At 35.3% G+C, this 23,426-nt stretch overlaps 1 protein-coding gene, 1 non-coding gene and 1 pseudogene across 14 annotated transcripts in view; 1 reads left to right on the top strand and 2 right to left on the bottom strand.

The window, feature by feature from the left end:
* The window catches only part of CDC42BPA (CDC42 binding protein kinase alpha), a 320,248-nt gene that overhangs the window by 66,754 nt on the left and 230,068 nt on the right, over nucleotides 1-23,426 (top strand). The gene's annotated exons all lie outside the window — the stretch shown is intronic.
* On the bottom strand, nucleotides 8,238-8,813 carry LOC118901697 (annotated as a pseudogene).
* Nucleotides 21,169-21,240, bottom strand: TRNAK-UUU. The gene has a single exon. It is a non-coding gene; the product is annotated as a tRNA-Lys (tRNA).

Consider the following 23,426-nt stretch of genomic DNA (forward strand, 5'->3'; position numbering starts at 1 on the left):
TCATAAGTGCACATTTTGGGGTTGGGGGAGTGGGAGCAGGTGGGTAGGTTGTCTGACTTACTGGTATATTCTGGATACAAGTCCTTTGTTGGAAGTGTGTGTGTGTGTGTGTGTGTGTGTGTGTGTGTGTGTGTGTATTAAACAAAATGTCTTCCTGTCTGTGGCTTGGCTTTTCCCTCTCTGTATAGATCTTTTATTGAAGAGAAGATCTTAGTTTTGGTGAAATACATTTAATTAAGCTTTTCTTTATGATTAGTGCTTTTTTGTGTTCGTTAAAAAAGTTATTTTCTATCCTGAAGGTCATGAAGATATTTTCCTCTGAAAAATCTTTTTCATTTAGGTCTATGATCCGTCTGGTATTATTTTGTGTTTTGTGAGGTATAGATCAAGGTTCATTTTATTCTTTGTGGGTTTCTCAGCATTTACTTAAAGACTACTTTTTCTACATTTGATTGCAAAGGAACTTCCACTGTGAATCAGGTGACCCTATATGTGTTACTTTTATTAATTTTTAATAGTTTTTAATGTAGAATTCTTGTTCATGTTTCATTAAATTTATTTATCAGTCTTTGATGTTTGTGGATGAGCCTGTAAATGATATTTTTAGATTTCATTTTGTAACTATGTTGCTAGACTAGAAATACAATTAATTTTTGTGTATTGATCTTGTATTTAAGCATCTTGATATATTAACTTATTAATTCTAGTTTATAAATTAAAAAAATTTTTCATGTACACAATCATACCATTTCCAAATAATGACAGCTTTTTTTCTTTCTTTTGTTATACTTGTTATTTCTTTTTCCTATATTATTACAATAGAGAATTTCTTCCTTAAAATATTAAATTCAGTTGTTGAAAATCAATTTTTTTCTGGTTTGTGATTTCAGGGGTAAGTATGAAGTTTGCAACAACTTTTTAAAAAAAAATTGTTACTCTTTTTTTAGGTTAAGGAAGTTACTCTTTTTTAGGTAAAGGAAGTTTTCCTTTTAGTCCTAGTCTGTTGAGAGCTTTTATCATGCATTAGAGTTAACTTTTATCAAAAGCTTTTTTATATCTATTTTGATGATATGATTTGATCTCTGTATTTAGTTAATGTGGAAATAATATTGATTAATTTTTACATATACAAATATTGGATTACTATATAAATCCAGTTGTTCCTTATGTATTCTTTTAGTATATTGTTGGTTTTGATTTGCTAATATTTTGTTTACCATTTTTTTTTGTTATGTGCATGAAAAAGATTGACCTTTATTTTACCTATCTTTTAATTTCCTTATATTTTTAAAATGTTATGCTTAGCTCATAAGACAATTTGGGAAGTATTCGCGCTTTCTCAATTTTCTGAGTTTGAGAATATTATTTCCTTATATGTTTGGAAAAATTCTCTATTTGGTTATTTGTTTACATCTTTTGAGGTAAATTGTATATATGTTGAAATACACCAATTGTATATGTACAATTCCATGAGTTTTGACAAATGGATTCACCCTTATCAAGATACAGAACATTTCCATCACCCTAAGAAGTTCCCTTTCCTGTTACTTCCCCATAACTTCCATCAAGTGGCAACCACTGTTCTAAATTTTAACTATGGATTAGTTTTGGCCGTTTGAAAATTTCATATAAATGGAAATCATACCATATGTACTCTTTTGTGTCTGGCTTCCTTTGCTCAGAATAATGTCTGTGAGATCCATTCTTGTGATCAAATGTAGTAATACTTTTTATTGCTGATTAGTAAACTATATACCACTATCCTTCTATTGATGAACATTTGGATTGTTTCTCATTTTTGGCTGTTAGGATTAAAACTGATGTGAATATTCTTGTACAAGTTTTTATGGAAATATGTTTTCATTTTCCTTGGATAAATACCTAGGAGTGGAACTGCTATGTTAAGTGGTAGGTGCATATTTAAGTTTAAAAGAAACTGGCACATTTTTTCCAGTGGGGTTGTACCATTTTATATTCCCACCAGTTCCATGTTCTCACCAATATTTTTTTGTTAGTCTTTTAAATTTCAGTCATTCTAATGGGTGTGTAATAGTATCTCATGGTCTTAAATTGCATTGTTATGTGGATTTGTGGTATATATCAACATAATGATGGGTTTTTGTATGCTTATTCACCATTCTTATATCTTCCTTTGTGAAGTATACGTTCAGATATTTTGCTCATTAAAAATAATGAGGTATTTGTGTCATCATTGAGTTGTAAGAATTCTTTATATTTTATATTTATAAATGTCTTTTGTCAGATGTATGTTTTGTCAATATTTTCTCAAAGGCTGCATAGCTTGCCTGTTAATTTTCTTAAAAATGTCTTCTGATGAGCAGAAGTTTTAAATTTTGATGGTTTAATTTTATCAATTTTTTCTCTTACGGTTATTATTTTCCGTGTTCTTTGTAAGAAATTCTTATTTATATCTAGGTCACAGATATTTACCTATGTTTTTTTCCTAAAACCTTTATAGTTTTAGCTCTTATGTTTAGATTGGTGATTCATTTCAAATTAATTCATGTGTGACGTGAGATAGGGATCGAGGTTCATTTTTTTCCATATGGATATCCAGTTGTTTCAGCACAATTTGTTGAAAAGGCTGTTTCTCCTCTATTGAATTACTTCAGTACCTTTGTCAAAAAAATCAGTTGACCATATAAATGTTGATCTACTTCTGCTCTTTCTATTCTATTTCACTGATATCTTTGTCTGTTCTCATCTCAGTACCACACAATCTTGATTCTGTAGCTTTATACTGTAGAGTTGAGAGTGTGTAATGAAGTCTGAGTGTAAGTCCTTCTTTGTTCTTTTGTAAAATTGTCTTAACTATTTGAAGACTTTTGCATTATTATATAAATTTTAGAATCACTGTGTCAGTTTCCATAAAAGCTTAGTGGTATTGAAATTGAGTTTGCATTCAGTTTATAGATCAATTTTGTGAGGACTGACATCTTAACAATCTTGAGTCTACTAGTTAGTCCATGAACAAGACATTTTTCTTTGTCTTTTAAGATCTATTTTAATTTTTCTCAAAAATTTTTTGTAATTTTAGTGTACAGGTCTTGTTCATAATTTGTTAAATTTATTGCTAAATTTTTAATGTTTCTTGATGCTATGGTAAATGATATTTAAAATTTTATATTTCAAATAGTATGCTGTTAGTATGTAGATACACCACTCTTTTTTTTTTAACATCTTTATTGGAGTATAACTGCTTTACAATGGTTTGTTAGTTTCTGCTGTATAACAAAGTAAATCAGCTATACGTGTACGTATATCCCCATATCCCCTCCCTCTTGCATCTCCCTCCCACCATCCCTATCCCACACCTCTAGGTGGTCACAAAGCACTGAGCTGATCTCCCTGTGCTATGTACACCACTCATTTTTGAATCTGACTTTATTTTCTAAATTCATTTATTATTTTTTAAATAGTTTTTTGTTGTTTTGGTTGCTACTTTCTCAGTTGTTCTGTGTAAACAATCATATTGTCTGAGAATAAGACAATCATATTGTCCTTTTCACTTTCCAGACTTTATATGTTCTATTTCTTTATGTTGACTTATTATACTAATTTGGACCTCTAATACATTGTTGAATAGGTGTCATGAGGGTATATATCCTTACTTTATTCCTGAATTCAGGGAGAAAGTATTTAGTGTTTGACTAGTAAGTATGATGTTAATTGTAGGTGTTTTTGAGGGAACCCTTTATCTGATTGAAGAAGTTGTCTTCTTTTTTTTTTTTAATTTTTAAAAATCTACTCAAAATTTAATTCAAAGAAAAAATCAAAACCACAGTTTATACCAGGAATTTCAGAAAAGAGCAATACCTATTATGCTTCATACAAAAGCATGCTACCAAAACTGCATATTTCATTGATTCATTACATTACAAAAAGAATGAAAATAAATTATTGAAGGCAGTTAATTCAAAATGAAAAAAGAAACCACAACATGGTTTGCTGAGAATTTAATAATCATATGGATTTGCTCTTTTATTCTGTAAATTCGGTGGACTACTTTGATTGACTTTTTAAATAGGCTTTGTGTTTTAGAGCAGTTTTATGTCCACAGCAAAACTGAGTGCAAAGTACACAGAGTTCCTGTGTATCCATTGACCTTGCACATGTGCAGCCTCTCCCACTATCAACCTACCACACAAGGGTGATATATTTGTTACAACTGATGGATCTACATTGACACATCATCAGCTAAAGTCTGTAGTTTACATTAGGGTTCACTGTTGGTGTTGTATTACATATTGTGTGGGTTTGGACAAATGTATAGTTACCCCTATCCACCATTTTAGTATTATACATAATAGTTTCACTGCCTTAAAAATCCTCTGTGCTTTGCCAATCGATCCCTTCTTTCCCCTAACCTCTGGCCACCACTGATCTTTTTCCTGTCTCCATAGTTCTGCCTTTTCCTGAATGTCATAGAGTTGAAATCATACAGTAATGTAGCCTTTTCAGATTGGCTTATTCCACGTGATAATGGGCATTTTGTTTCCTTCATGTCTTTTTATTGCTTTTACCACTGAATAATATTTCATTGTTTGAATGTACCACTGCTTATTTACCCATTCACCTACTGAAGGACATCTTTGTTTTCTTCCAAGTTTTGGCAATTATGAATAAAGCTGCTGTAAACATTCATGTGCAGGTTGATGTGATGTGTGGACATCAGTTTTCAATTCATTTGCATAAATACCAAGGAGCAGAATTGCTGGATCGTATGGTAAGAGCATGATTTAAGTTTTGTAAGAAACCAACAAACTCTCTTCCAAAGTGGCTGTACCATTTTGCATTCCCACCGGCAGTGAATGAGAGTTCCTGTTGCTCCACATCCTCACCAGCATGTAGGAGTTGTCAGTATTTTGAATTTTGGCCATTCTATTAGGCGTGTAGTGATATCTCATGGTTGTTTTAACTTGCAGTTCCCTAGATGATGTTGAGCATCTTTTCATATGCTTATTTGCCATCTGTATATCTTCTTTGGTAAGGTGTATATTAGATCTTTAACTCATGTTTTAATGGAATGGTTTGTTTCCTTATTGTTGAATTTTAAGAGTTTTTTTTTCGTATATTTTAGATAACAGTCCTTTGTCAGATATGTCTTTATCAGATATGTCAATTATTTCTTTCATGAATTATGCCTTTGGTGTTATATAGATTGATTTTCAAATATTAAACTAATCCCTGGGATAAACTCCATTTGGTCATGACTTACTATCCTTTTGAGATATGGCTCTATTCAGTTCCTTAATATTTTAACTGTTTTCATATCTATATTCATAGGGAATGTTGACCTATAATTTTCTTTTTTTTATCATGTCTGTGTCAAATATTGACATCAGGGTTGTGCTGGACTTATAAAATGAATTGGGGAGTGTTTACTCTTTTTCAGAAAAAAAATTGTGTATATTTATTTTTATTTATTTATTTATTTCCTTAAATGCTTGATAAAATTTAGCAGTGATGCCATCTGGACTTGGGTTTTTCTTTGTGGGGCATTTAATCCTACTAATTTAACTTCTTGGTGGTTATAGAGCTATTAAGATTTTCTATTTCATCTTTTGTCAGCTTCAGTAAGTTTTGTGTTTCATGGAATTTGTGTATTTCATTTAAGTTTTCAAATGTATAAAGTTGTTCATAATATCTTTGTTATTTTTTTGATGTCTGTGGAATACAAGGTGATATTCTCTTTCATTGTGGATATTTATAATTTATGTTTTATTTCTCTTGATCAGTCACGTAGAGGTTTTTCAGTGTTGTTAATTATTGAACAAAGCTACTTTGGCTTTGTGAATTGTCTATGTTTTTGTCTTCTTTTTACTTAAAATTTTTTTTTAAAAGTTAAGCAGTTTTTAAATCTTTGTTATTTCCTTCCTTCTATCAATACTTCCTCGGATTTAATTTATTCATGTTCTTCTAGCTTCTCAAGGTAGAAACTTAAATCTTTGAGACAACTGGGTAGCCAATTGGAAAAGTCCATTTGTGGATCCAATTAAAATTCATACCATATATTAGGAGAAAGTACAAATGTATCAAATGTTCAAGTATAAAAAATAAAATAGGGACTTCCCTGGTGGTCCAGTGAATATGACTGCATGCTCCGAATGCAGGGGGCCCGGGTTCGATCCCTGGTCGGGGAACTAGATCCTGCATGCTGCAACTAAGATCCTGTGTGCCGCATCTAAGACCCAGTGCAGCCAAAATTAAAAATAAATAAATAAATAAATAAATGCAACACAAGTACCCATCAATGGATTGACTAAGTTATGGTCTATGTAATGCTGTGTAGCTGCAATAAAGAAAAAGTTCACTGTACTTCTGTGGAGAAATCTCCAGGATACATTGTAAAGTAAAAAAATCAGATGCAGGGGAATATATTGGGTTGGCCAAAAAGTTTGTTGGGGTTTTTCTGTAACATCGCCAATGAACTTTTTGGCCAACCTGATATATAGTACGCTATCTTTTGTTAAAAAGAGGTAGAAATATTATGATTCTTACTTGTATTTTCATAAAGTAACATTTTAAAGGGACAAGAGGGAATGGGGTACATGTAGAGTGTGAGTGACACTTCTACGTGGAAACCTTTTTATTTTGTTTTGACTTCTGAAACATGTAAGTGTATCATCTATTTTAAAAATCATTAAAAAATTCTTCCAGGTTGGGATGTATTAATTTGCATGTTCTGTGAATCATTTAAGGAAGAAGCAATTCTAAGTTTAAACTTCCTCAGATAATAGAAAAAGAGGGACCACTGCCCAACTCATTTTATGAGGCTAGAATAATCTTGTTTCTAAAATCTAACTGTATGTTGAGTGAAGGAGGCAACATAAGGAAAAAATGCATATGATTTGATTTTATCACAAAAGTCAGGGTAATGGTTATCTCTAGTGGGAAGGTGGAAGTTGTGGTCAGGTGTGGCACATGGGGGTTTTAGCGTTGCTCCAATGTTCTATTTCTTGATCTCAGTTTTATTTCTATTTTGTTCAGTTTATAATTGTGTTTAACTCTACCTTTGTTTTATTTTCTTTATCTATGTTCTAATCAATTACAAGTGTTATAAATTAATGAAAGCTGCTATAGTAATCGTGGAATACATGTTCATCTAACAAATTAGCTTTAAAATATATAAAGTAACAACTGATAGAATGTGCATAGGGGAATACAAGAACTTTCAACAGTTGAAGATAGAGCTTTTAACCCTCCTCAGAAATTGGCAAGTTAAGCAGATGAAAAAAATCGAGACTTAGAAGTGTTTATTTTTTGAAGGTGGAACTTTTTAATGGCATAATTATTCCATTCTGTGTTAAAACATTTGGTAGAGCAGTGATTTTAAAAATTGATAAAAACTGGTTTCTCCCAAACTAGTTTCACCAAGGAAATTAGAGGTCAGTTAAATCTGTACCTAGTGGGGACCACCTAGTTTTGTTTTAAGCTATTTCTATTGGGATTTATACTCTGCAACTAGCACAGCAGTTCTGGCCAGTGTTAGAATTGTTCATACTATGATCAGCCCAGGTTCACTGCAAATAAAGCTTCTGGTAAAAAAAAAAAAAAAAAAAAATCATGCTACAGAAAAGAACAGAGAGGGTATGCAACACTGGAAATTCAACAGATTTAGGGACCACAGGAAAAAGTGGCTTTCTTCATTTAAAGGGCTGTCTACCATTTCTCCTCTTAACTTTTTCCAAACCTAAAAAATAACTACTTGGGAAGATGTGGTGAATATATGTGGGAATTTAAATCCTTGTTAGGAATTCAGTTTTTCCTTTAAACCCTTCACGTTCTCATTCAGTTTTGCTCCCTGGAGATGTTGGTTGGGGAAGGTTTGGAGGTTGGTTGTAGCAGGCTTTGGAGCAGCAGACACTATGTAGAACTAGTCTCTGTGAAAGTTCTTATTAGGAAATTTAAAGGGCGCTCTGCCTTGTCAGCAGTAAGGATCAGTCCACTGATGAGGCTGAGATGTAGCCAGGGTTTGGAGTTATTTTCTGTGTAAGAGAGCTCTTTTTAACCCAGAAAGGATCAATTCAAATCGTATAGACAGGTTTGGCCTAGTCTAGTCTTGTCATAGCCACCGTCTAAACTCTTCAGTCCTATCTGAACTGAAAAAAATAAAAGGAATTTCCACCCTCATATCCAACTTAACCCAACCTACCATATTAAAAGCAAAAACAAAAACAGTTTGTGCAGGGCTGGCTGGATAAGCCGCAGTAGGCTTAACTTTTTTTCTGGTATTGATCAGTACATGAGATTCTGTCCACTATCTCTGATTTGATTCCACCGTAGTCCTTTTCTTAGAGAATTTGAAGAAGAAATTGTCACTCTGCTGAGTTTTCTAGAGTTGACAGCCAGCCATTAGGGGGTGGCATTCTCTACTCTCCAGTCCAGGATGCAGATGGCGTGGCCTCCCTTCATTTCATTTGTGACACGCAGGAAGTTGGCATACACAGGGAAGGTTCCCTCTCCTGGGCCATTCTTGTAAACATCAGCTGTGATCTTCAGGGACATTGTAGAAACTGCAGCTGTAGTGCTTGTTATCTTTGTAGGAAGGAGTATAGCCAGGCTCACAGTCTTGCTGCACTTGGGAGTGTCTCTTCACTCCATCACCTGGTAGCTGAGAGCCATTGAAATGGTGCTCACATTGTGGGATGGAATAGGGCCTACAGCCTACATGGGTGTCATAGAGGCCACCAGAGACCTTTCTTGGTCCAGAAATTCCAGGCTTTACAGGGAAAGCCCCCATACAGCCATCCCCATACTTCACAGTAGATGAGCAGGTTTTCAGCAGGCATCTCTGTGGGGGCATTCCTATTGGTGTCAATACAGATCTGATCAGAAATGGTTTTTATGGCCCCAAATGCCCAGGAAGAAACACAGGACTGTTGGTAATGTCTTTTTTAATGTTTAGACAGTTTAGCCACTATTCCTCGGTAGCAAAATGTTTTTGGCGTATCTATTTTCTTAGCAAACTGTACTCTCTGAGGCAGCTTGGATCTATCCAGGAAATGCTTAAAAAGCCCATTCAGTGCATATCCCCATTATGGAGGCTGAACAGTTCATCTGCAGGGGTTCAAAATAAGGTCTGCTTGGGATACTAGGCAGCACCATCAGGCAGAAAAGAATGGCTAGGGCCCACCACACTTTGGCATCTGGATCCTGGATTTAATGAAGTTGTGGAGACCCTATGCCTGCAGCTGCCACGTCTAATCTCAGTATCTGGTGTCTGGAACCCGAGTCCACCATGTTGCCACTTGGACAAGATATAAAATATTTTAATGACATGATTGTCATGCTGAACCTAATAGATATATATAGAATTCTCCATCTAGCAGAGAATTACACATTTTTTTCTAGCACATACAGATCCTTCTTAAAATTTACATGTTCTAGGCCACAAAAGGTGCTTCAGTAGCTTCCAAAAAATCATCATTATGCAGACCATAATCTCTGGCCTTAATAAAATACAATAAATATCAGTCAGATAGCTAAAAATGACCCAAATGTTTGCACACTTACAAGCATAGATCATAAGAGGAATTATAAAATTATTGGATATTAATGGAAATGCTGCACTTCAAAGTTTGTGAGATACTTAAAGTGAGATTTATAACTTACAATATATTTACCAGGAAGTAAGAAACTTTGGTAATTGCTATGGGCTGAACTGTGTTTCCTTCCCCACCCCTTAAAAAAAAATGGATATACTGAAGTCCTATCCTCCAGTACTTCAAACTGTGACAGTAATTTGGAAATAGTGTCTTTACAGAGTTAAGTTAAAACGAGGTCAGTAGGGTAGGCCCTAGTCTAATATAATTGGTGTCTTTATAAGAAGGGGAAATTTGGACATAGGCATGGACAGAGGGAAGGTGACATAAAGACATAGGGGAGAAATTGTCCATCTCCAGCCAGAGAGAGAGGCCTGGAACAGATCCTTCCTTCACGACTCTCAGAAGGAACGAATCCTGCTGATACCTTGATGTTGGACTTCTAGTCTACTGAACTGTGAGAACAAATAAATTTCTGTTGTTTGAGCCACCCAGTCGGCGATACTTCAGTACAGCAGCTCTAGCAAACTAATACAGTAACTAATGAGACAAATATTAATTCAGAAGTTGGAAAAAGAACTATAGAGTAAACAAAAAGGAAAGAAATAATAAGGCCAGAAATCTGTTAGAGAGTAGATATTATCAAAACCCAAAATTAGTTCTTTAAAAAAGTTAATATATTTAAAAATTGTTGGGTACATGATTTGTGCAATTTCAGAAAAAGCATAAATTTAATATACATCTATTAAGAAATAATAAAAGATAATGTCTTTAATTTGATGAAGGATATGTGCCAAAAACCTAAAGCAGACATTAATGGAAAAACTTTACATGCATTCCATTTAAGATCAGGAATAAGACAAAGATGGTTAACAGTGTTTTTTATGTTACTGGAGTTCCTGGCCAGTGCATTAAGAAAATAAATAGAAATGAATTAATGGGATTGGAAGAGAAGAGATAAATCTGTAAGTGTTTATAGATCACCTATATAAAAATCTGTAGGGGAAATAGACAAACTATGTGTATTAATAAGATAATTTAGTATTTCTTAAATAAAAGATTGTTTTCTAAAAATCAGAATTCCTTTGTACTCAAAATAATTAGCTAGAAGAGATGATATAAGATACCATTCAGAATAATAAAAGAAAAATCAAGTTTCTAGAATTTAATCTGACAAGTAATACACAAGATCTACATGGAGAAAATTCTAAAACTCTTATTAAAATGTATGATAAAAAGACCTGAAAAACAGATATACCATGTTCAGATATGGACCAAAATATTTCTGAAGATGTCAATTCTCCCTAAATTAATCTGTAAGTTTTGTGGAATGCCAGTCAAAACTCAGTGGAATATTTTGAGAAATTTGACATACTAAATAATTTGCATAGAACTTCTGATTCTAACACACTTGTTTATATCATACCAAATCTTCTGCTGAAAACAACTAGAAAACCTTGATTAAAATATAAACTCATCTATTTGAAGGCATAAGAGCTATGAAATCATTAAGGACTCAAGGGGCTAAGAGTCACAGAAATAGGTTTTTTGAGAGGTGAACCCCCAACATTCAGCTTTACCTTTCTCTTAGAGGCAGTTGTCTAGAGGCAGAGAAGTTAAAGACAACTTTCAGAAATCTCACAGGTAAGGGAAACAAAAATTGGAGTTCAGTTCTCAATAAAGAGGAGGGCTCTGTTAAATATCTCAGGTAGTTAATTGGAACCCCTGAAAGGCTACACCATTTGGTGTAAGGACAAATGGAAACAGGCCAGCCCTCACAAAACTCAACTCAGTTCTAATCAAATCAGTCCCAGATTGGATTAAGGGAATCAGTGTAGTAGAAACGAAACATACAGTGATTTAAATTAAGACTTGATAGTTTTCACAGCAAACTGAAGAGAAGATTGGTGAACTGGAAAACAGGTCAGTAGGAAATACCTAGGCTGAAGCATGGAGAGGAAAAAAAATGGAAGGAAAGTTTAAAAATAAGTTAGGATTCATATTAGGCATAGTAAAAAAAATTAACATGTATGTATTTATATTTCCAGAAGGAGATAAAAGAGAGAAAATGGGACAAAAACAACGTTTGAAGAGAATGATGGCCGAGAATTTTTCAGAGCTAACTAAAAACATAAATCCATACATAGATTCAAGAATTCTGTTGACTCCATGACAGGATAAATACATCTAGGCACATAATACATCCAGCCATGTAATTGTAAAACTTCTGAAAACCATAGATAAAGATACAATTTTAATAGTAGTTAGAGGAAAGGGACATGTAACTTCCAATAAACAATGAGAAGACAATTCACCTTTTAACAGAAATGATGGAAGTTGAAGATAATAGAAAATGGCATCTTAAAAGTGCTGAAAGAAGGAAACTTGTCATCTATGATTCTATACCCAGCAAATATTTTTTAAAAATGAAGGCAAAAGAATGAAGTTGGATTTTACCTCACACCATATAAAAAATTAACTCAAAACAGATCATAGACTTAAATGTAAGAGCTAAACCTGTGATACTCCTAGAAGGAAACATAGATGTAAACTTTTTTGACCTTGGTTTGGGCAGTAGTTTCTTAAATATATCACAATCACCAAATTACAAGCACCAAAGAAAAAAGAGACAAATTAGGTTTCATCAAAATTAAAAACTTCTGTGCTTCCAAATAACACTGTCAAGAAATTGAAGAGACATTTCACAGAATGGGAGAAAATATTTGCAAGTTGTATATCTGATAAGGGTCTATTGTCCTGAAATATATAAAGAATATTTATAACTCAACAATAAGAACACAAATTGACAACTAAAAAATTGACAACTGATTTCAATAGAAATTTCTCCAAAGAAGATATATAAATAACCAATAAGCACATGAAAAGGTGCTCAACATCATTAGTCATTAGGGAAATACAAGTCAAAACGACAATGAGATACCACTTCTCACCCACTAAGATGAATATAATTAAAAGACAGTAATAAGTGTTTGCAAGAATGTAGAAAGATTGGAACTCTCGTGCATTGCTGGTGGGAATGTAAAATGGTACAACTGCTTTGACAAACAACCATTTAGTTCAGCAATTCTATTCCTAGATACATGCCCAAGAGAATTGAAAACACATGTAAATGCAAAACCTTGTACATGAACTTTCATAGTAGCCTTAGTCATATTAGCGAAGGAAACAGTCCAAATGCCCATCAGGTGATGAATGGATAAACAATTGTGGTATGTCCTTATAATGAGATATTATTCAGCCACACAGGGAATCAAGTACCGATATATGCTACAACATGGATGAACCTTGAAAGCATGTTAAGTGAAATTAATCAGACGTAAAAGGACATGTATGACTCAATTTATATGAAATACCCAGAATAGGCAAATCCAAAAAGACAAAGTAGATTAGTGGTTGTCAGGAGGTGGTGGGAGGGGGGAATGAGGCATGCTTACTTCTGGGTGTGGGGGTTCTTTTTGGGGTGATAGATATATTCTGGCATTAGATAGGGGTGATGACTGTACAACTTTGTGAACATATTGAAAACCAGTGATTTATACACTTTAAAGGGTGAATTTTTATGGTATTTGAGTTATGTCTCAATAAAATTCTTTTAAATGAAGGTAAAATGAAGACAAAGAAAAATTGAGAATCTGTTTTTAGACAAAGAAAAAACTGAGAATCTGTCATCAGGAGACTTAAACTAAAGAAAATCCTAAAGGAAATCTTAACAGGCAGAAAGAAAATACTCCCAGATGAAGCACAGAAATGTAGGAAGGAACACAGAGCTTTGGAAAGGATAAATGTCTTTTGATGACTATATAAAACAATAACAGTAATGTCTTGTAGGATATGTTAAGTATGTAGGCTTAGATTACATAACAACAATAGTACAATGAGTAGGAAATTGGGAAATTAATGTGTTCCAAATCTATTCATTGTCTGGAGGTGGTAAGAATACTAATTTAATACATTGATATTATAAGATGTAATCTTTAGGACAGCCATTTAAAGAAAAGTAGTATAGTGTATAATTAATAAGCTATAGAGGTAGAAAAATCAAGTGATGGAAAATAAAAAAGAATATTGAGCAGATAGGATAAATAAGAAAAGTTAATACACCTAAACATTTAAGCAATTATACAAAATATAAATGGAGTAAATAATCCAAGTAAAAGAAAAAGATTGTTCACTTAGATAAAGAAGTAAAACTCAGGAATATCTGTTTAGAAGAGATACATCTTTAATATAAGAATATAGAAAAGGTACAAATTTTTAAAAGTTACAAATGAAAAACAAAGTGATGTGGCTACTCCAAAATCAGACAAAGTAGACTTTAAGTCAAGAAGTATTTCTCCATCTAACCACATATAAAGAAAGAAATGCCGTATGTTAACAGATTCATGTGTCAGGAAAATATACATATACCCATTGAACTGTTCTACTCACAACACTGAAAACAAATGTGTGGTTTTTCTTTTTCTCATACCAACCAGTTCTCCAACTCTGGGCACCATCTGGGCATCCGACAGTTCAGTTGAATTCTGATATTATCTGCTTGGGGTTAGCATGAGATCCGACAAGACTGCCCCTACTTCAGAAGCCATTTGCAAGTCCCAGGCCACCCGTACTTCTGACCAACCAGCTATAAATTAAGGGCTCCTTTAACTCCTTCCTCAAGTTCAGTAATTTGCTAGGAGGACTCATAGAACTCAGGAAATATACTTAATATATTTTTTATTAATATATAAGTTACAGGTGTACAACATTCTAGCTTGACATCTGTATACGCTACAGAGTAATTACCCCCCAAAAGTCTCATTACCATCTGTCACCATACAATTGACCCCTTCACCACTTTTGCCTACCCCACCAACCTCCTTTGCCTCTGGTAACCACTGATCTTTTCTCTGTATTGATGTTTGTTTTTCTTTTGTTTTGTTTGTTTTGTTTTTTTAGATTCCACGTATGAGTGAAATCATACAGTATTTGTCTTTTTCCTTCTGACTTATTTCACTTAGCATAGTACCCTCTAGAGTCATCCGTGTTGTTGCACATAGCAAGATTTTATTCTTTTCTTATGGCTGAGTAGTATTCCATTGTATATACATACCCCATCTTTATCTATTCATCCATTGATGTACACTTAAGTTGTCCATATCTTGGATATTGTAAATAATGTTGCAGTGAGCATTGGGGTGCATAGATCTTTTTGATTTAGTGTTTCTATATTCTTTGGCTAAATACCCAGAAGTGGAATAGCTGGATCACATGGTAGTTCTATCCTTAACTTTTCAAACAGTCTTCACACTGTTTTCCATAGTGGCTGCACCAGTTGGTTTTTCTTTTTCTCATACCAACCAGTGGTATGACACAGTGTTGGGAAAACTGGACAGCCATGTGCAAAAGAATAAAATGAGACCACCAAATTTACAATCCCACCAACAGTGTGCGAGTGTTCTCTTTTCTCCACATTCTTTCCAACACTTTCTATTTTTTGTCTTTTTTTTTTTTTTAAAGAGCACAACTGGAAGCAACCTTTATTTTTTTATTTTTATTTTTTATTAATTAATTTATTTTTATTTTTGGCTGTTTTGGGTCTTTGTTTCCGTGCGAGGGCTTTCTCTAGTTGTGGCAAGCGGGGGCCACTCTTCATCGCGGTGCGTGGGCCTTTCACTATCGCGGCCTCTCCTGTTGCGGAGCACAGGCTCCAGACGCGCAGGCTCAGAAATTGTGGCTCACGGGTCCAGTTGCTCCGCGGCATGTGGGATCTTCCCAGACCAGGGCTCGAACCCGTGTCCCCTGCATTGGCAGGCAGATTCTCAACCACTGCGCCACCAGGGAAGCCCTTTTGTCTTTTTTATGATAGCCGTTATGATAGGTGTGAAGTAATATCTCATTGCAGTTTTGACTTGCAGTTCCTTAATAATTAGTGATGTTGAACATCTTTTCATGTGTCTGTTGGCCATCTGTATGTCTCCTTTGGAAAAATGTCTATTCAGCTTCTCTGCTCATTTTTAAAATGGGTTCTTTGGGTTTTTGTTGTTGTGATTGAGTTATATGAGTTCTTTATATATTTTAGATATTACCTCCTTATCAGACACAAAAGATTTGCAAATACACTCTCCCACTCAGTAGGTTGCCTTTTCGATTTGGTGATGGTTCCCTTTGCTGTGCAGAAACTTTTTAGTTTGATGTACTCCCATTTGGTTATTTTTGCTATTGTTTCCCTTGCCTTGGAGTCAGATCCACAAAAACGTTGCTAAGGCTGATTTCAGTGAGGTTACTGCCTATGTTTTCTTCTAGGAATTTTATGGTTTCAAGTCTTACATTCAATTCTTTAATCTATTTTGAGTTAGTTTTTGTGTATGATGTAAGATGGTGGTCTAATTTTATTCTTTTGCACACGGCTGTCCAGTTTTCCCAACACCATTTATTGAAGAGGTTGTCCTTTCTCCATTGTATATGTTCTTTGCTCCTTTGTTGTGAATTAATTACCCATATATGTGTGGGTTTATTTCTGGGTTTAGTTCTTTTCCACTGAGCTCTGTGTCTGTTTTTGTGTCAACACCATACTGTTTTGATAACTATAGCTTTGTAGTATAGTTTGAAACCAGGAAGCATGATACCTCCAGCTTTTTTTTTAAACATCTTTATTGGAGTATAATTGCTTTACAATGGTGTGTTAGTTTCTGCTTTATAACAAAGTGAATCAGTTATACATATACATATATCCCCATATCTCTTCCCTCTTGCACCTCCCTCCCTCCCACCCTCCCTATCCCACCCCTCTAGGTGGTCACAAAGCACCGAGCTGATCTCCCTGTGCTATGCAGCTGCTTCCCACTAGCTATCTATTTTACATTTGGTAGTGTATATATGTCCATGCCACTCTCTCACTTTGTCCCAGCTTACCCTTCCCCCTCCCCATATCCTCAAGTCCATTCTCTAGTAGGTCTGCGTCTTTATTCCCATCTTGCCCCTAGGTTCTTCATGACCATTTTTGTGTGTGTTTTTTAGATTCCATATATATGTGTTAGCATACGGTATTTGTTTTTCTCTTTCTGACTTACTTCACTCTGTATGACAGACTCTAGGTCCATCCACCTCACTACAAATAATTCAATTTCGTTTCTTTTTATGGCTGAGTAATATTCCATTGTATATATGTGCCACATCTTCTTTATCAATTCATCTGTTGATGGACACTTAGGTTGCTTCCATGTCCTGGCTATTGTAAATAGAACTGCAATGAGCATTGTGGTATATGACTCTTTTTGAATTATGGTTTTCTCAGGGTATATGCCAGCTTTGTTTTTTTCAAGATTGTTTTGGGTGTTCCAGATCTTTTGTTGTTCCATACAAATCTTAGAATTATTTGTTCTGGTTCTGTGAAATATGCCATTGTAATTTTGATAGGGATTGCATTGAATCTGTAGATTGCTTTGGGTAGTATGGACATTTTAACAATACTAATTCTTACAGTCCATGAGCACTGAATAGCTTTTTATTTATTAGTATCTTCTTCAGTTTCTTTCATCAGTGTCTTATAGTTTTTAGTGTACAGGTCTTTCACCTCCTTGGTTAAATTTATTCCTAGGTATTCTTTTGATGCAGTGGTAAATGGGATTGTTTTCTTAATTTCTCTTTCTTATAGTTCTCTTTTAGTGTATAGAAATGCCATGGATTTCTGTGTATTGATTTTGTATCCTGCAACTTAGCTTAATTCATTTATTAGTTTTTTGATGGAGTCTTTAGGGTTTTCTATATATAGGGTTTTCTATATATATATTTGCACTTCTGCAAATAGTGCCAGTTTCACTTCTTTCCAATTTTGAGTCCTTTTATTTCTTTTTCTTGTCTGATTGCTGTGGCTAGGATTTCCAATGCTGTGTTGAATAGAAATGGTGAGAGTGGGCATCCTTGTCTTGTTCCTGTTAGAGGAAAAGCTTTCAGCTTTTCACCATTGAATTGTATGATGTGGGTTTGTCATATGTTGCCTTTATTATGTTGAGGTACAGTCCCTCTGTGCATACTTGTTGAGAGTTTTTATCATAAATAAATGTTGAATAATATCAAATGCTTTTTCTGCATTTATTGAGATGATTATATGATTTTTATCCTTTATTTTGTCAATGTGGTGTGTCCCATTGTTTGATTTGCCGATGTTGAACCATCCTTGCATCCCTGGGATAAATCCCACTTGTTCATGGTGTATGACCCTTTTAATGTATTGTTGAATTCAGTTTGCTAATATTTTATTGAGAATTTTACATCTGTGTTAATCATGGATATTGGCCTATAATTTTTTCTTTCCTTCCTCCCTCCCTCCCTCCCTTTCTTTCTTTCTCTCTCTCTCCCTCCCTTCCTCACTCCCTCCCAACCTCCCTCCCTCCTTCCATCCCTTCCTTTCTTCCTTCCTGTCCTTGTCTGGTTCTGTATCAGGGTAATGCTGGCTTCATTAAAAGTGTTTGGAAGCATTCCCTCCTCTTCAGTTTTTTGGAAGAGTTTTAGAAAAATAGGCATTAACTGTTCTTTGAACGTTTGGAATAATTCACCAGTCAATTGGTTTAGTTCTGGATTTTTGTTTATTGGGAGTTTTTTGATTACTGATTCAATTTTGTTACTAGTAATCGGTCTAGTCAGATTTTCTTTTTTTAAAATTTTCAGTCTTGGTAGATTGTATATTTCTGGAAATTTATCTCTTTTTTCTAGGTTGTCCAGTTTGTTGGTGTATATGTGTTCCTAATGTTCTCTTATGATCCTTTGTATTTCTGTGGTATCAGTTTTAACTTACCTCTTTCATTTCTGATTTTATGTTTTTGAGCCCTCTTTTTTCCTTGGTTAGTCTAGCTAGGGGCTTATTGATTTTTTTTTTTTTTTTTTTGTCTTTTCAAAGAACCAGCTATTGGTTTCATTGAGCTCTTCTATTGTTTTTTTAATCTCAGTTTTATTTATTCATTTTCTTATATTTAGTATTTCCTTCCTTCTACTAACTTTGGGCTTTGTTTGTTCTGTTTTTTTTTTTTTCCCCTAGTTCCTTTAGGTGTAAAATTAGATTGTTTATTTGAGATTTTTTTTTTAATCTCTTGAGACAGGCCTGTATTGCTATGAACTTCCCTCTTATGACTGCTTTTGCTTCATCCCATAGATTTTGGTACATTTTATTTGTGTTTTCATTTGTCCCTAGGTATTTTTTGATTTCTCCTTTGATTTCTTCAATGACCCATTGGCTGTTCAGTAGCATTTTGTTTAATCTCCATGTTTTTGTGGGTTTTTTTTTTTCAATTTTCTTCTTGTAATTGATGTCTAGTTTCATACCATTGTGGTCAGAAAAGACACTTGATATGATTTCAGTTTTTTTTTTGAATTTATTGAGACTTGTTTTGTGGCTTAACATGTGATCTATGCATGTGAGAGAGAATGTTACATGTACACTTGAGGAGAATGTGTATTCTGCTGCTTTTGGATGGTGTATTCTCTATATATCTATTAACTCTATCTAGTATAATGTGTCATTTAAGACCAGTGTTTCCTCACTGAATTTTCTGTCTAGATGATATGTCCATTGCTGTAAGTGGGGTGTTAAAGTCCCCTACTATTATTGTATTGCTTTCACTTTTTCCCCCTTAGGTCCATTAATATTTACTTTATATATTTTTTATGCTCCTATGTTGGGTGCATATATATCTATAAATGTTATGTCTTCTTGGTGGATTGAACCCTTTATCATTATGTAGTGCCCTTGTCTTTTATAAGTCTTTGTTTTAAAGTCTATTTTGTCTGATATGAATATAGCTACACCACCTCTTTCCATTTCCATTTGCATGGAATATATTTTTCTATCCCTTCACATACAGTCTGTGTGTATTCTTACTTTTGAATTGAGTCTCTTGTAGGCAGCATGTAGATGGGTCTTCTTTTTATCCATTCAGCCACTGTGTATGATTTTTGATTTGTGAATTTAGTCCATTTGCATTTAAATTAATTATTGATTGGTATTTACTTATTGCCATTTTGTTAGTGGTTTTCTGGCTGTTTTTGTAGCTCCTCTCTGTTCTTTCTTGTTCTCTCTCTCTTGTTTGCTGGCTTTTTCTGGGGTTATATTTAGATTCCTTTCTTATTTTCTTTTCTATGTTTACTGTAAGTTTGTGTGTGTGTGTGTGTGTGTGTGTGTGTGTGTGGTTACTATGAGGTTCACATACAGCATCTTAAGTATACAGTAATCTTTTTTAAGTTGATAGTAACTTCTTTGAAAGTTTTAAATGATTACTCCTCTGTCATCTTTTATATTTTTGATAACACCTTTTCCATGTTTTAATATTATGCTTTCCTTAACTAATCATTGTATTTTTAATTTTACTATTTTGTCTTTTAACCTTCATACTTGCTTTGTAAGTGACTTATCCACTACCTTTACTATATATTTACCTTTTCCCTTTTGTATGTTTTCTTATTATTAATTAGTGTCTTTTCTTTTCAGCTTAAAGAAGTCACTTTAGCATTTCTTGTATGGCTGATGTAGTGGTGATGAACTCCACTCTTGCTGAGTTCTGAAGGATAACCTTGATGGCTAGAGAATTCTTGATTGGAATTTTTTTTTTTCTTTTAGCACTTGAATAAGTCATGCTACTCCCTGTGGCCTGTAAAATTTCTGCTGAAAAATCTGCTTATAGCTTCATGGGGTTTCCTTTGTATGTAATAGGTTGTTTTTTTCTTTATGCTTTTAAGATTCTCTCTTTACCCTTAACTTTTATCATTTTAATTATAATGTGTGTCACTGTGGTTCTCTTTGGGTTCATCTTATTTGGAACTCTCTGGGCTTCCTCAACTTGTATGTCTGCTTCCTTCCCCAGATAGAGTTTTCAGCCATTATTTCTTTTCTTTTTTTTTTTAAATTTATTTATTGTATTTATTTATTTTTTGGCTGTGTTGGATCTTCGTTGCTGTGTGCGGGCTTTCTCTAGTTGCATCGAGTGGGGGCTACTCTTTGTTGTGGTACTTGGGCTTCTCATTGAGGTGGCTTCTCTTGTTGTGGAGCACGGGCTCTAGGCACATGGGCTTCAGTAGTTGTGGCACGCAGGCTCAGTAGTTGTGGCTCGCGGGCTCTAGAGTGCAGGCTCAGTAGTTGTGGCGCGCGGGCTTAGTTGCTCCATGGCATGTGGGATCTTCCCGGACCAGGGCTCGAACCCGTGTCCCCTGCATTAGCAGGCAGATTCTTAACCACTGCACCACCAGGGAAGCCCCAACCATTATTTCTTAAAATAATTGTTCTGGCCCTTTCTTTCTCTCTTCTCCTTCTGGGACCCCTATAATGCAAATGTTATTCACCTTGATGTTGTTCCAGAGGTCCCTTAAGGTATCTTCAATTTTTAAATTCTTTTTTCATTTTGCTGCTCTGTCTGGGTCATTTCCATTGCTTTGTCTCAGCTCACTGATTCATTCTTCTACTTCATCCAGTCTGATTTTGAGCCTCTCAAGTATTTTTTCAGTTTAGTTATAACTTCTGTTTGGTACTTTCTTATATTTTCTATCTCTTTGTTTTTGGTTTGTTTTGTTTTGGTTTTGGTTTTTTTTGGCTGCACTGTTTGTGGGATTTTAGTTCCCTGACCAGGGATTGAACCCGGGCCCTGGCAGTAAAAGTACCAAGTCCTAACCACTGGACTGCCAGGGAATTCCCTCTATCTCTTTGTTGATGTCCTCACTGTGTTCTTTCTTCTCCCAGGTTCAGTGAGCCATCTTTACAGCATTACTTCTAACTGTTGTGTAAATTGCTTATCTCTGTTTCATTAAGGCCTTTCTCTGGAGATTTGTCTTGTTCTTTAGTTTGGAACATATTTTTATGCCTCATTTGCCTATGTTTGTCTTCACGTGTTGGGCGAAACAGCTACTCTTCCAATTTCGAAAGGGTGGTCTTGTGTAGGAGATGACCCATGAGGCCCAGAAGTGCCATTTCCCTTGGTTATCAGTGCTAGGCACTCAAGGGATGGCACTCGTGTGGGGTGCATGCCCCTGATGGCTGTGGCAGAGCTGTGGCTGCTCTGCAGGGGGGGCAGGGTGTGTTGCACTTGCCTGGCTCAGCTGCTGCATAGGGTGGGCTGGGTGCAGGGTGCTCGTCCAGCCCCGCTATAGTGTGGCTGGTGTGTGTGGTAAGTGGGGGTTCAGGGTGCTCACCTGACCAGGTTGTGGCATGACGTAGGTAGAGCATCCCTCCTGGTGCTAACAGGCTAGAGGGAGGACACCAAAAATGGCATTCATCAGTTCCGTCATAAGCAAGTTAGAATGTTATTGCAAAGCTTGCCAGTGCTTCTGTCCCCACAGAATGTTCCAACTGGCTCATGTCTCGCTGGCAGTTACTTTAAGATTAATAAGTGGGTCTCCCTTGCTTATGGTGTAGGTGCTTTCCAAACCATTCCTTTTGCACTGGATCTCAGGGTGAGTGGGTCTGTATGTGACCCCTTTAATAGTGGGTTCTCCCTTCCCTTTGGTTCTGTGGTTCTCCTGGATTTAATTCCCATTTATTTGCTAAATCAGATGTTTTGGGGGGGGGGGGTCACCTTTCCTGTGCCAGACCCAAGGGTTGGGGTACCTCATGTAGTGCTCAATACCTTCACTCCTAGAGGAAGAGTTCTGTATTTTTGGAATCCCTGCTAACTGTGGGTAACTGCTCCTGGGCTGGTGTCCCAAGTAAAACCATGTCTCTGCCTCGCCTGCCCCTCTCCATGTGTCTCTTTTATCTTTTGTTGCCAAGGTGTTGTTCATCTAGTTCTCAGGTCCTTTTCAGAGGAAAACGTCTCCTTATGTAGCTGCACGTTTGTTGTGTTAATGGGAGGAGGTGAGTTCAGGGTCTTCCTATGCCGCCATCTTTATCTTCTCCCAGAAGTTTACTTGATATTACTGGTTTATTGTAACAGATACAACTCAGGAACAGCCAAATGGAAGAGATGTATAGAGTAAGGTATGGAAGGAGAGGTATGGAGCTTCCATGCCCTTTCTGAGTGTGCCACTGTTCCAGCACCTTGATGTGTTCAGCAACCTGGAAGCTCCCAGAAGCCCTTCAATTAGGGGTTTTTATGGAGATTTCATTACATAGGCATTATTGATGAAATTGTTGGCCATTAACAACTCAATCTCTAGCCTCTCTCCCCTTCTCTGCATGTTGAGGGTGGGGCTGAAAGTCACAAGATTCTAATAATGGAGTAGTCTTTCTGGCAACCATCCCCCCACGCTGAACTATCTAGGGCCACTACTCATCTCCTTAACATACAAAAGAATATTATAACTCCACAAATTCAAAGGGTTTTAGGAATTGTGTGCCAGGATCTAGGGACAAAGGCAAAATATTTATTTTTATTATACTACATCCATTATAACTTTGTATTGTCTAATTGACAGTTTTTATGTATATAGAGCAAAAATGGACAGAACTAAAAGGATAGACATATCAATTTCATAGTAGGAAATTTTAACACTGTTTTCATAGCTGATAGAAGTAGACAAAAATCAGTAAGGAATAAAAGATGTGAACAACAATTAACAGACAACTTAATTGACATAGTACACTATGCTCAACAGCTGATGAACACATGGAACATTTACCATTTATTAGTATGTCAAGATGCAGTAGATTTTTTTGTATATGAACCTTGTATCCTGTGACCATTTTAAATCCATTTATTAGTCTTAGGAGATATTTTTTACATGTATGGCTCCCTGTTAGATTATCTATGTTGTGTGCTGTCTGGTCTTTATTTCCTGTTCCTACCTGCTTTACAGTTACCAACATGAAAATTCAGTCTCCAGAGTTTGGCAGAAACCTTCATGGTGAAAGCCAGCTATGCTTGCTTGTTTTTTAGTATT

This window comes from Balaenoptera musculus, chromosome 1 (genome assembly GCF_009873245.2).
Source record: "Balaenoptera musculus isolate JJ_BM4_2016_0621 chromosome 1, mBalMus1.pri.v3, whole genome shotgun sequence".
NCBI lineage: Eukaryota > Metazoa > Chordata > Mammalia > Artiodactyla > Balaenopteridae > Balaenoptera > Balaenoptera musculus.